The sequence below is a fragment of the Emys orbicularis genome, chromosome 18 (assembly GCF_028017835.1).
Source record: "Emys orbicularis isolate rEmyOrb1 chromosome 18, rEmyOrb1.hap1, whole genome shotgun sequence".
NCBI classification, from domain to species: Eukaryota; Metazoa; Chordata; order Testudines; family Emydidae; genus Emys; species Emys orbicularis.
In genome coordinates, this window is record NC_088700.1 from 8,795,697 (window position 1) to 8,804,137 (window position 8,441).

The 8,441-nt window shown below is 43.8% G+C and overlaps 1 non-coding gene across 1 annotated transcript; it reads left to right on the forward strand.

The window, feature by feature from the left end:
• The first annotated feature begins 5,708 nt into the window (after window positions 1-5,708).
• LOC135891488 (U6atac minor spliceosomal RNA) lies at window positions 5,709-5,836 on the forward strand. The gene has a single exon (XR_010562276.1). It is a non-coding gene; the product is annotated as a U6atac minor spliceosomal RNA (small nuclear RNA).
• Window positions 5,837-8,441: the final 2,605 nt, after the last annotated feature.

The following is an 8,441-nucleotide window of genomic DNA, read 5'->3' on the forward strand; positions in this document are numbered from 1 at the left end:
CAGCAAGGACACAATGGCCAGATCAGAGCCCCATCGCTGCTGCTCTAAGCCTGCCATACCCTCAAAGTTCTTGGCCATCTAATCGTTGGTGTCCCGAGTCTCGCCAGCTCCCCCACCTCCAAAGCCCAAGCTCTAAATGTAGCTAATTGGACTTAAAGAGCTAATGCTTACTGAGAAGAGAGAACAACCGAATGTATGGGATTAAAAAATTAAAATGGCAAAATAAGCAGCTTAGTTAGCGTGGACATCAACCTCTCGTTAGCTGCGCCGGGGAAAGCAGTTTCTCTGGGTCACACCCTCTCACCCAGTGTCTGACTCATGCAGCTGGGGTCACAAGAAACAAATAGGAGAGTGAGGTGCTGGCTGCCTGAGGAAATCTCTCCATGTGTAAAGGGATTGGGGGGGGGGGAACATAAGCAGAGAAATAGAAGCCTTGATCATTGTCACTTTCATTCCACACTGTGCCTAGGCTGCCACTCCACATGAATAAAGCTTCCAACGGGGTAGGAGAAATGGGCTGGATTGGAGCTGTTTACTCTGCCCACAATAGCACTGCTGTAGCCCTTTTTACTCCATGGTATCAAAATGCTTTTCAAGGATGAGTATAGCTATCCACATTTTCCAGATGGGGAAACTGAGGCATGGAGCAGTTAAGTCACTTCCCCAAGGCTGCACAGCCAGCTAGTGGCAAAATTGGGAACAGCACCCAGATCTCCCAGTTCTGATCACATGTCACCTACTGGCTTAATGTATTATGCATCCCCCTTTAGCGGCTGGTCCATCCAGGATAATAGCCTACTATTGCTACCTAATAATGGAATTTACTCATTTAGCTCAAGTGGTAGCTGTCAATGCTTTAAAGCTGAAAACCCCAGGTTCAAAGCCCAGTGGTGATTCACAAGGGAGCCAGTACATGTTCAGTTTGTATGGTCCAGATCCACAAAAGTATTTAGGCTCCTCACTTCCATTGAAATCAATGGAAAAAGACTCTTTCCTGGCAACAGGAGTGCTGGCTCACGACTTGCCGTCTGCTTCTCCAACAGAACTGAATGATTATGGTACGGATTTGTCCTTGGGAAATCTCCCCACTAATTAGGATGTATGGCTCGACTAGCAACTGGAAATTGAGCCTTATCTCCTTGTAGACCTATTCAGTAGCAAGTCTGGTCATTAATATTTCACTTGGAGGCAACACATACTTGTCTAAGTCAAGTGCAAGCACTCAATATGGCCAATTAATGTTGAACCAAAGAAGCAGCGCCTAGGAGAGCTGCCTAAATAATGCAGACCATTTATTGAAATCATGAACACCCCGGTCCCCCCCCCCAGTGTCTTGCCTCAAAACAATGTGAGTGTAACAAATGTCTAACGTGGTGAAGACCAAAAGCCTGGGGGAGGAGATCAAGTGTATACTTAGGATTAATGACATTCAGCCATAAATCCTAGGATTCAACAAGCAGAGGAAGCTAACTTTTAATCTTCAATTAACTACATTGGTTTCTGAGTTGAGAGACCAATTGTACGAAAGAAGATCTGGCGTCAGCTGATACAAATCAGCATAACCCTGTTGAGCTGATGGAGCGACACTGATTTAGGGCCAGATATTTAACTAGTGTAAATGTGCGCCAACCTTCAACCAAACCATCCACTTCCATGAACTTGTCCAGTTTCATAAGGTAGGCCAGGTATTTTGGATGAGAAGCTCCCAACCTGGAAATCCCAAGGTATGTGGAAAACCAGGCCACTGATTCAATAGGCAGGACTCTTGTCTTTCAGTCAGGACTGAACTCACACCTTGACACATTGGTCTTATAGCTCATCAAAGGTTGACACCTTCAGCAGCACAAAGTCTTGACCACTTGCAGTCTTTTAAAGCTCATAAGCTCCTCCCCATAACAAAAGCTCCGCCCATGTGAATCACCAGAAAGAGACGTCACTCACAGTAGATCAGCGGTTCCCAAACTATGCATCGTGCCCCCAAGTTGGGCTGCACCCTCAGCAGATGAATATACAAACCAAATCCTAATGCGTCCAGCCCCGCTCTACAAAAAGGCATCCTCCGCGCAGCGTGACCTCGCGTGCACCGTACATGCAAGGTCACACTGCCTGGAAGATGCCATTTTGTGGAGCAAGTATTTCTGTTCGGGGCCCATGCAGGTGCCGCATGAGGTTCAGTCTCCAGCAGCGACTCTAGTGATATAGTTATGGGGTCACAGGAATCAATAAGTCTCAGAATTGGGGTCATGCAGGCAAAAAGTTTGGGAACCTTGCAGTAGATGGTGCAGACGTTGCTAATATGATCATGGTGGCAAGTGGTTCAACTGGACTCCTGGAACCTGGCTCCCAATTGGTGGGGCTTGCATGTACCCAGTGCTTCTGCTGGACTCTTTGGCCATAGCTGCTTCTCATTTAGGGTTAAGATAAGCGGTGGCATCTCCAAACGCCACCCGCTTAGGTCACCAAAATGAAATGTCACTCATGGTAAATTGTGCAGATCTGAGTGACCCTTCCACTCCCTTCTCAGAGGAGGAATGGAAGCATCAACAGTCCTGATATTTAAGTTGTCACTGAGCATCTAACACCTAATGGAGCAGAAATTTGAAATTTGGCCAGGAAATTTGCCTCATCTCCCTGTTTCTTACACAAGCAATGACCAAAGCGTGACACTGCTCTGCTCATGATGTCACAATTTGAGGTGCTTCCATTGCTGATTTGCCTTGGCTTCTTGCTTTCATTTCCTTTGGCGCCCATTCTTTTAGAGCGTGTTTTTGGTGCTGATGCCACCTTTGGGATTAGCATAAATGTCCCTCATCACGTCATTAGCCCTGATGTAATTTACAGAGATTTATCAGCGCTGGACAATTGGAATCAGCAAACTGCATTCCTCCCCTGATTGAGAAAAATTTGATTAACAAGTTCATGGTACATTCATGTTCTCACTTAAACCTTTGGGATACCCAGAAAGATGGATAAACCGAGCACAGATTAGACGGTTTTGCGGGTAAATCCTTCTTAGAGCTCATCCCCAACCAGAGACATAATTTATCACATGGCACTAATTTCCCCGTCTCCGTCAAATCCCGCAGTGAATGGGTCTCAGTCTGGGGCAGCTGGAACGCTGGTTTATTGTGAATGCTGCAGGCACAAAAACCAGCATGTTGTTTGTTTGCACCTGAAATATTTGTTGATTGTAAACACTGAATTTGCAGCTGCTCTTAGACACTCATTTTTCATTGAACTTTCTAAAGAGTCTATTTGGATGTGTTCAAACCATAAAAGAAGAAATAAAATAATGAAACATTGCACTTCCACCAGTGGATCGCAAAGATGTTAGTTAATTAACCTCCGGGAGGGCTGCATTATTGTATTCATTTTACCGACAGATGAAATGAGCCACGGGTCACACACAAAAGTGTCCCTGGCAGAGCCTCAGATGGTGTAAATTGCCAATGGAATGATGACAATTTGCACCAGCTGAGGATTTGCACCCAGAAGCACTGACCCCCGTCCTTTGTGCTGACCTTTAGAGGACACATACTCTCCCCCCCCACAAATTCTGCACTCCATGTTTTTGGGACTAAGGAAATTGTTCTGGGTTTGTTCCATTCAGAATCTGCCTACTGTAATGGACACAGAACTAAACTCTGGGGGATTTCACAGGGATTAGGAAGAATTCACATGGGATTCAGAATTCAAAATGCTAATCCCCAAACCACACCCACGTCTCAACAGTTCATTCATGGGCCTCGAACTTTTTAGACCTACAAAATGCCACCCAAACAGGTAAAATCCCAACTGCAGGATGCCTTTTGTATCAGTTTGTGTCTCCATATGCAAAGAAGTAACATACTCATATGCCTTTTATCCGCATCCCATCCCATCCCCTTCCTATGGTCTCTCTCGCCTAAGTCACAGCTGAAATTGAGATTGTAAACTCCCTGAGGCAAGAGCTGTGTCTTTCTAAGCCTTCTGTGGAGCACCCAGAGAGCTACAAAATAAGTAATAACTACACCAGCCACCCTGTCTATGACACCATCCTGTGTACTCACCCCACTGCACTTGTTTCATTACAGAAGGCCTTACATGCCCAGAGGTGCCTTAAAGAAAACTCTGGTAAAGAGCTGGGACATTGAGCTGGAAACCGGACCTTTTCCATAGTTTGGGTGTCGCTGGATCAGGGACGGTGGGTCAGTTCATTATATCTGCCCTAGAATCTGGCTCAGTGCTGTTCAAATATAGCAGGTTGGAAAATGCTGATAATTTTTCATGCAAAATTTTTAAATAATTGTTGTCTCACAGGTTTTGACCAGCCACTCCAGCAGACTTTCCTTTCATGCAATGCCAGGAACTTCTTGAGGGCCTCCTGCATTCTTTGGGCACTGTGCTCATATGGCAATATACAGACCAGCCCAATCTCCCCCCAACTCCCTAGTTCAGTGTCTCAGGACCAGAGAGGTGTGACACACAGAAGGCTTACAGGGGTTAAGACACCCCATGGGCCTGACTGAATCACCCTCATGCTGGAGCAAAGTATGAACCACTCCACTGACATCAGTGTTACAGGCGGGGATCAGGGAAACCTCTAAGTCCTATATACCCCCACTCTCTGCCCCCTTGGGGGTCCTTGAAGCCCCATTGTGCCCCCGTTCTCTGCCCCTTTGGGGTCCCGAGAATGCTAAATTGCCAGCCTTACCTAAAGCCCTGAAATGAAAAAAACAACTACAGTAAAAATGTGGGTTTTTTACATCAGTTTTCTTTAAAACAAACAAAACAAAAAAAACCAACATTGAAAAAATAATAATTAAATAGAAAAAAGTGTAAACATTCTAAAAAGTTTTTAGAGAGACAAAGCGGGGGAGTTAATCGCTTTTATTGGACCCGCTTCTGTTAGGGTGACCAGATGTCCCTATTTTACAGGGACAGGCCCAATATTTGGGGCTTTTTCTTCTATAGGTGCCTATTACCTCCCACCGCCTGTCCCGATTTTTCACACTTGCTGTCTAGTCACTCTAGCATCTGTTGGTGAAAGAGAGACGCTTTCACAGAGCTCCTGTGCTGGTCTGGGGCTTTTATTTAAAAAAAAAAAAAAAAAAAAAAATGTTTGTAAAACGATGAACTTTTTGTCCCAGTTGGGATTCGAATCTGTAACTCAGGCTCTGCCCCGCCCCGCTGCGGCCGCCATCGTGGGTGAGGCGGATAGGCGCTGTGAACTGCAGCTGCCACATTCAAAATGGCCAGTCAATGTATCTGCTGTTTGGAGACCGCTGATTCGGCTAGTATGTTACGGGTTGTTGGCGTGTGCGGGGCTTTTTCAGGCCCGTCCAACAGGTAGCCCCATGAGAGGATCTTCACAGCCGAAAGCAGGATCCTATCGTATTTTTAGGAGCTAAAATTCAGCCCCCCCTTGTATCCGAATCATCTGACTCCTGTATTCTGATTGGCTAAAAGCGATGAATATATTAGAGAAAGAGAGACGGGCAACAGCCTAGTTTTATTCGCTTTATTGAATTAGTCGGCTTCTGAATCACATTACCAAGAGACAATCCCAGGTTAGTCAATACATATTAGTTTGATGAATCCGTTAAAATATTATTATTTGACTCTTCATGCTATTTAATTGCTTTTAGACTGTATTTCTTTAGTCTCCATAACTGATAAATCTTTAGTATTCCAGCTATTTAAAAGCTTAGGGCCTGCGCCCAGTATTTGTGTTGTATGAAAGGAGAGAAGGTTAGCACTCCCCTTGATAAGGATGGAAGAGGTCCTAGTGACCTTTACAACACGCATATGGTTAAGGCATTGCCACTTACTTCGTGGCATCTAACCAAGTTTTTTTGTTGTTCTTGCTCTGTCATAGGCCAGTAGAGGACAATAGCCATTGCAATGGGCAAGACTGTTTGGTTTAGCATAATCCCATATCGCCACTAAAAAGATCATTTGTGAAATGCAGCAATAAAGTCAAAGTATCATATAAATACAAGTAAAACCACAGAGTACATTAGCTCAGCAAGGCCATTTTCTCCTGCTGATTTTCAGTTCTGTCAAGCGTGGGTTTTATGCATGATCATGTCCACGGTTTGAAAACAGAAATAAATGTTAATGATATGTTAATCCCATTTTAACAGTGAAAACTGAGACTTTGCATCAAAGAAATTACTCCATTTTTATAGTGCGATATAACCCACCCACCCCTTCATCCAGGAGATGCCCAAACACATTTAACTATATAGTCATACTATGATACAGTGGCTGGATGTGTGTGATGGTTTTTAAAAAAAAAAATGGGGAAAAAATCATTGCAAAAATCATTTTCTAGATAGATGGAGAAGTCCTGGTACACAATAGAGGATATTTCACAATGCTCATAATGTGCAATCAGCATTTGCTATGTATTAGACTATTTTCTCTCTTGTTCATGTTTGCATAGCGCCTGATGGGCACTACCATAATATAAATAATAAAAGTGGTTGAAAATCTGAAATATTTTTAAAAGACCTAAACCCCATTGGAAAACTCTAGTAGACTACATATAGTTTAATAATTTACTAGAGATTAGATCATTCATGGTGGAGTTGAGCTCATTCTAAATCAGGCTGGCTAGGATGACAAAACCCAGGAGTTTTAATGAAAAACTAAGGAACAAATCATTTTTGTTTTGCTCTCAGAAATCATGGCTGTGATGACACACATACAGCCTTGTATTTCCAAGACCACAACTCTGTGCCCCACAAGACCTGTGGGGCATTCACGAATTCTCAAATCAACTTTCAGGATCCGCACAACGCAGCATTTATTACATTGTGATGCACCATCATGTCATAATGCTGATTTGGATGTGACATGTCACTACAGCCATTCCTAGTCCAACTAGGTCAGACGCTGAAAATGGACACACAGCACTTCTGAAATGCTCTGTGCACAGAGAAGGGCAGTAGCCAGGTGGACAGCATGCTCTGCAATGGTGTGGAGGGAGAAAATTTGCAGCAGAAGCTTGTCTGACAACATCCTGACTTGGTTGAGATCCTGGATAATGCTTGTTCAATCCCAAGCCCTATATGTATTCTCTCATTGTTTCCTTGTATACCCCCATCTTTCTGTAACTATCTCATCTTATACTTAGAACAGAAATGATGGTCCCTGCTCCAAAAAGCTTGCAGTCTATTTGTACAGTGCCTAGCACAAAAAGCTCTTGGTTCATGATTGGGGCTACACAAGTACAAACAGGCACTAAACAATGTAGTACTTCCTTGCCCTTGACGCCAGCTGAATGATCCCTGTGTAATTTGCTTTTTGTAGTTTAGGCACACACATCAGGGCATGGATTCAGAATCCCATTAACTGGATTATTTGATGGTAACTGACTAACACCTGCCTAGCTGGAGCCCGTAAAAGTGAACATCTGAACTCTGTCGCAGAGACTACACTCCAGGGAGGAGGAAGTTATCCCTTTTATTACTTAGTTTAGCCACTCAGGCAGGGATGGTAGCACTGGGCTGGGTAAGAAGATATTTTTATTAGAAGGTTGGGGGTTAATACTCTCATTTCTACAGTGCTTTCCTTCCGAGTTCAACACGCGGCGCTCACAAGACAGGTGTGTAGGGCACATGTTCCCTATTTCACAGATAAGGAACCTACCACAACCTAATTTTCAGAGGTGTTGAGCATCTGCAGTTCCCACTGACTAGCAGGGATTTTAGTGCTCAAACTCTTAGCAATCAGTTCACAAGTGACTTGCCATGTGTCAAAGGGCTAAGAACAAACAGAAGCTAGTTATAAAATCAGGGGTAGGTCCTACAGTTACACACACTTTGTTATTCCCAGGCAGAATCCCCCTGAGCTAAACAGAAGCCCTTGCTGGAGAAACTGCTTGTTGCATGTGAATCCCCTCATGTGCAAACAATCGGCAAGCCAGCTGTACACCCTGGCTGAATCAGCCGTCTTGAAACTCTACTAGGTATTTACCGTAATGAGTTAGAAGACATTGACTCAACATTTTGGAATAGCGTTTAATGGTGTAGGTTTAGCAGGTAGAATGCAATAGGAACATGACAAGTCTTTTAGTCAGGAGTGGATGTTACTATCAATAGCACAAAAAACAGGATAGTTTTATTTCAAGAACCTTAAGAAGTTACATTCGACTGTGTGAATAGCACCTTATAGGAACAGAATCTCACAGGAGGATTCTTGTTACATGGTGTTACTGATACATACAGCAATTCCAAAGTGGGGGGAATCTAACTAGGGACACAGTGCTCCCTCGTTTCAGTACTACGAGTGGCTGCAATGAGAAAACAAACACAGGAGGAGTAAGGCTGGCTTAACAGCCAGTTTGGTACAGCCCAACTTGAACCCTATATTTATGCAGGAAAAAATATTGACCCTTAAATGTCTCATCATACTAGATGGTACAAATTAAAATACGTAGCTTCCAGCTTCAATTT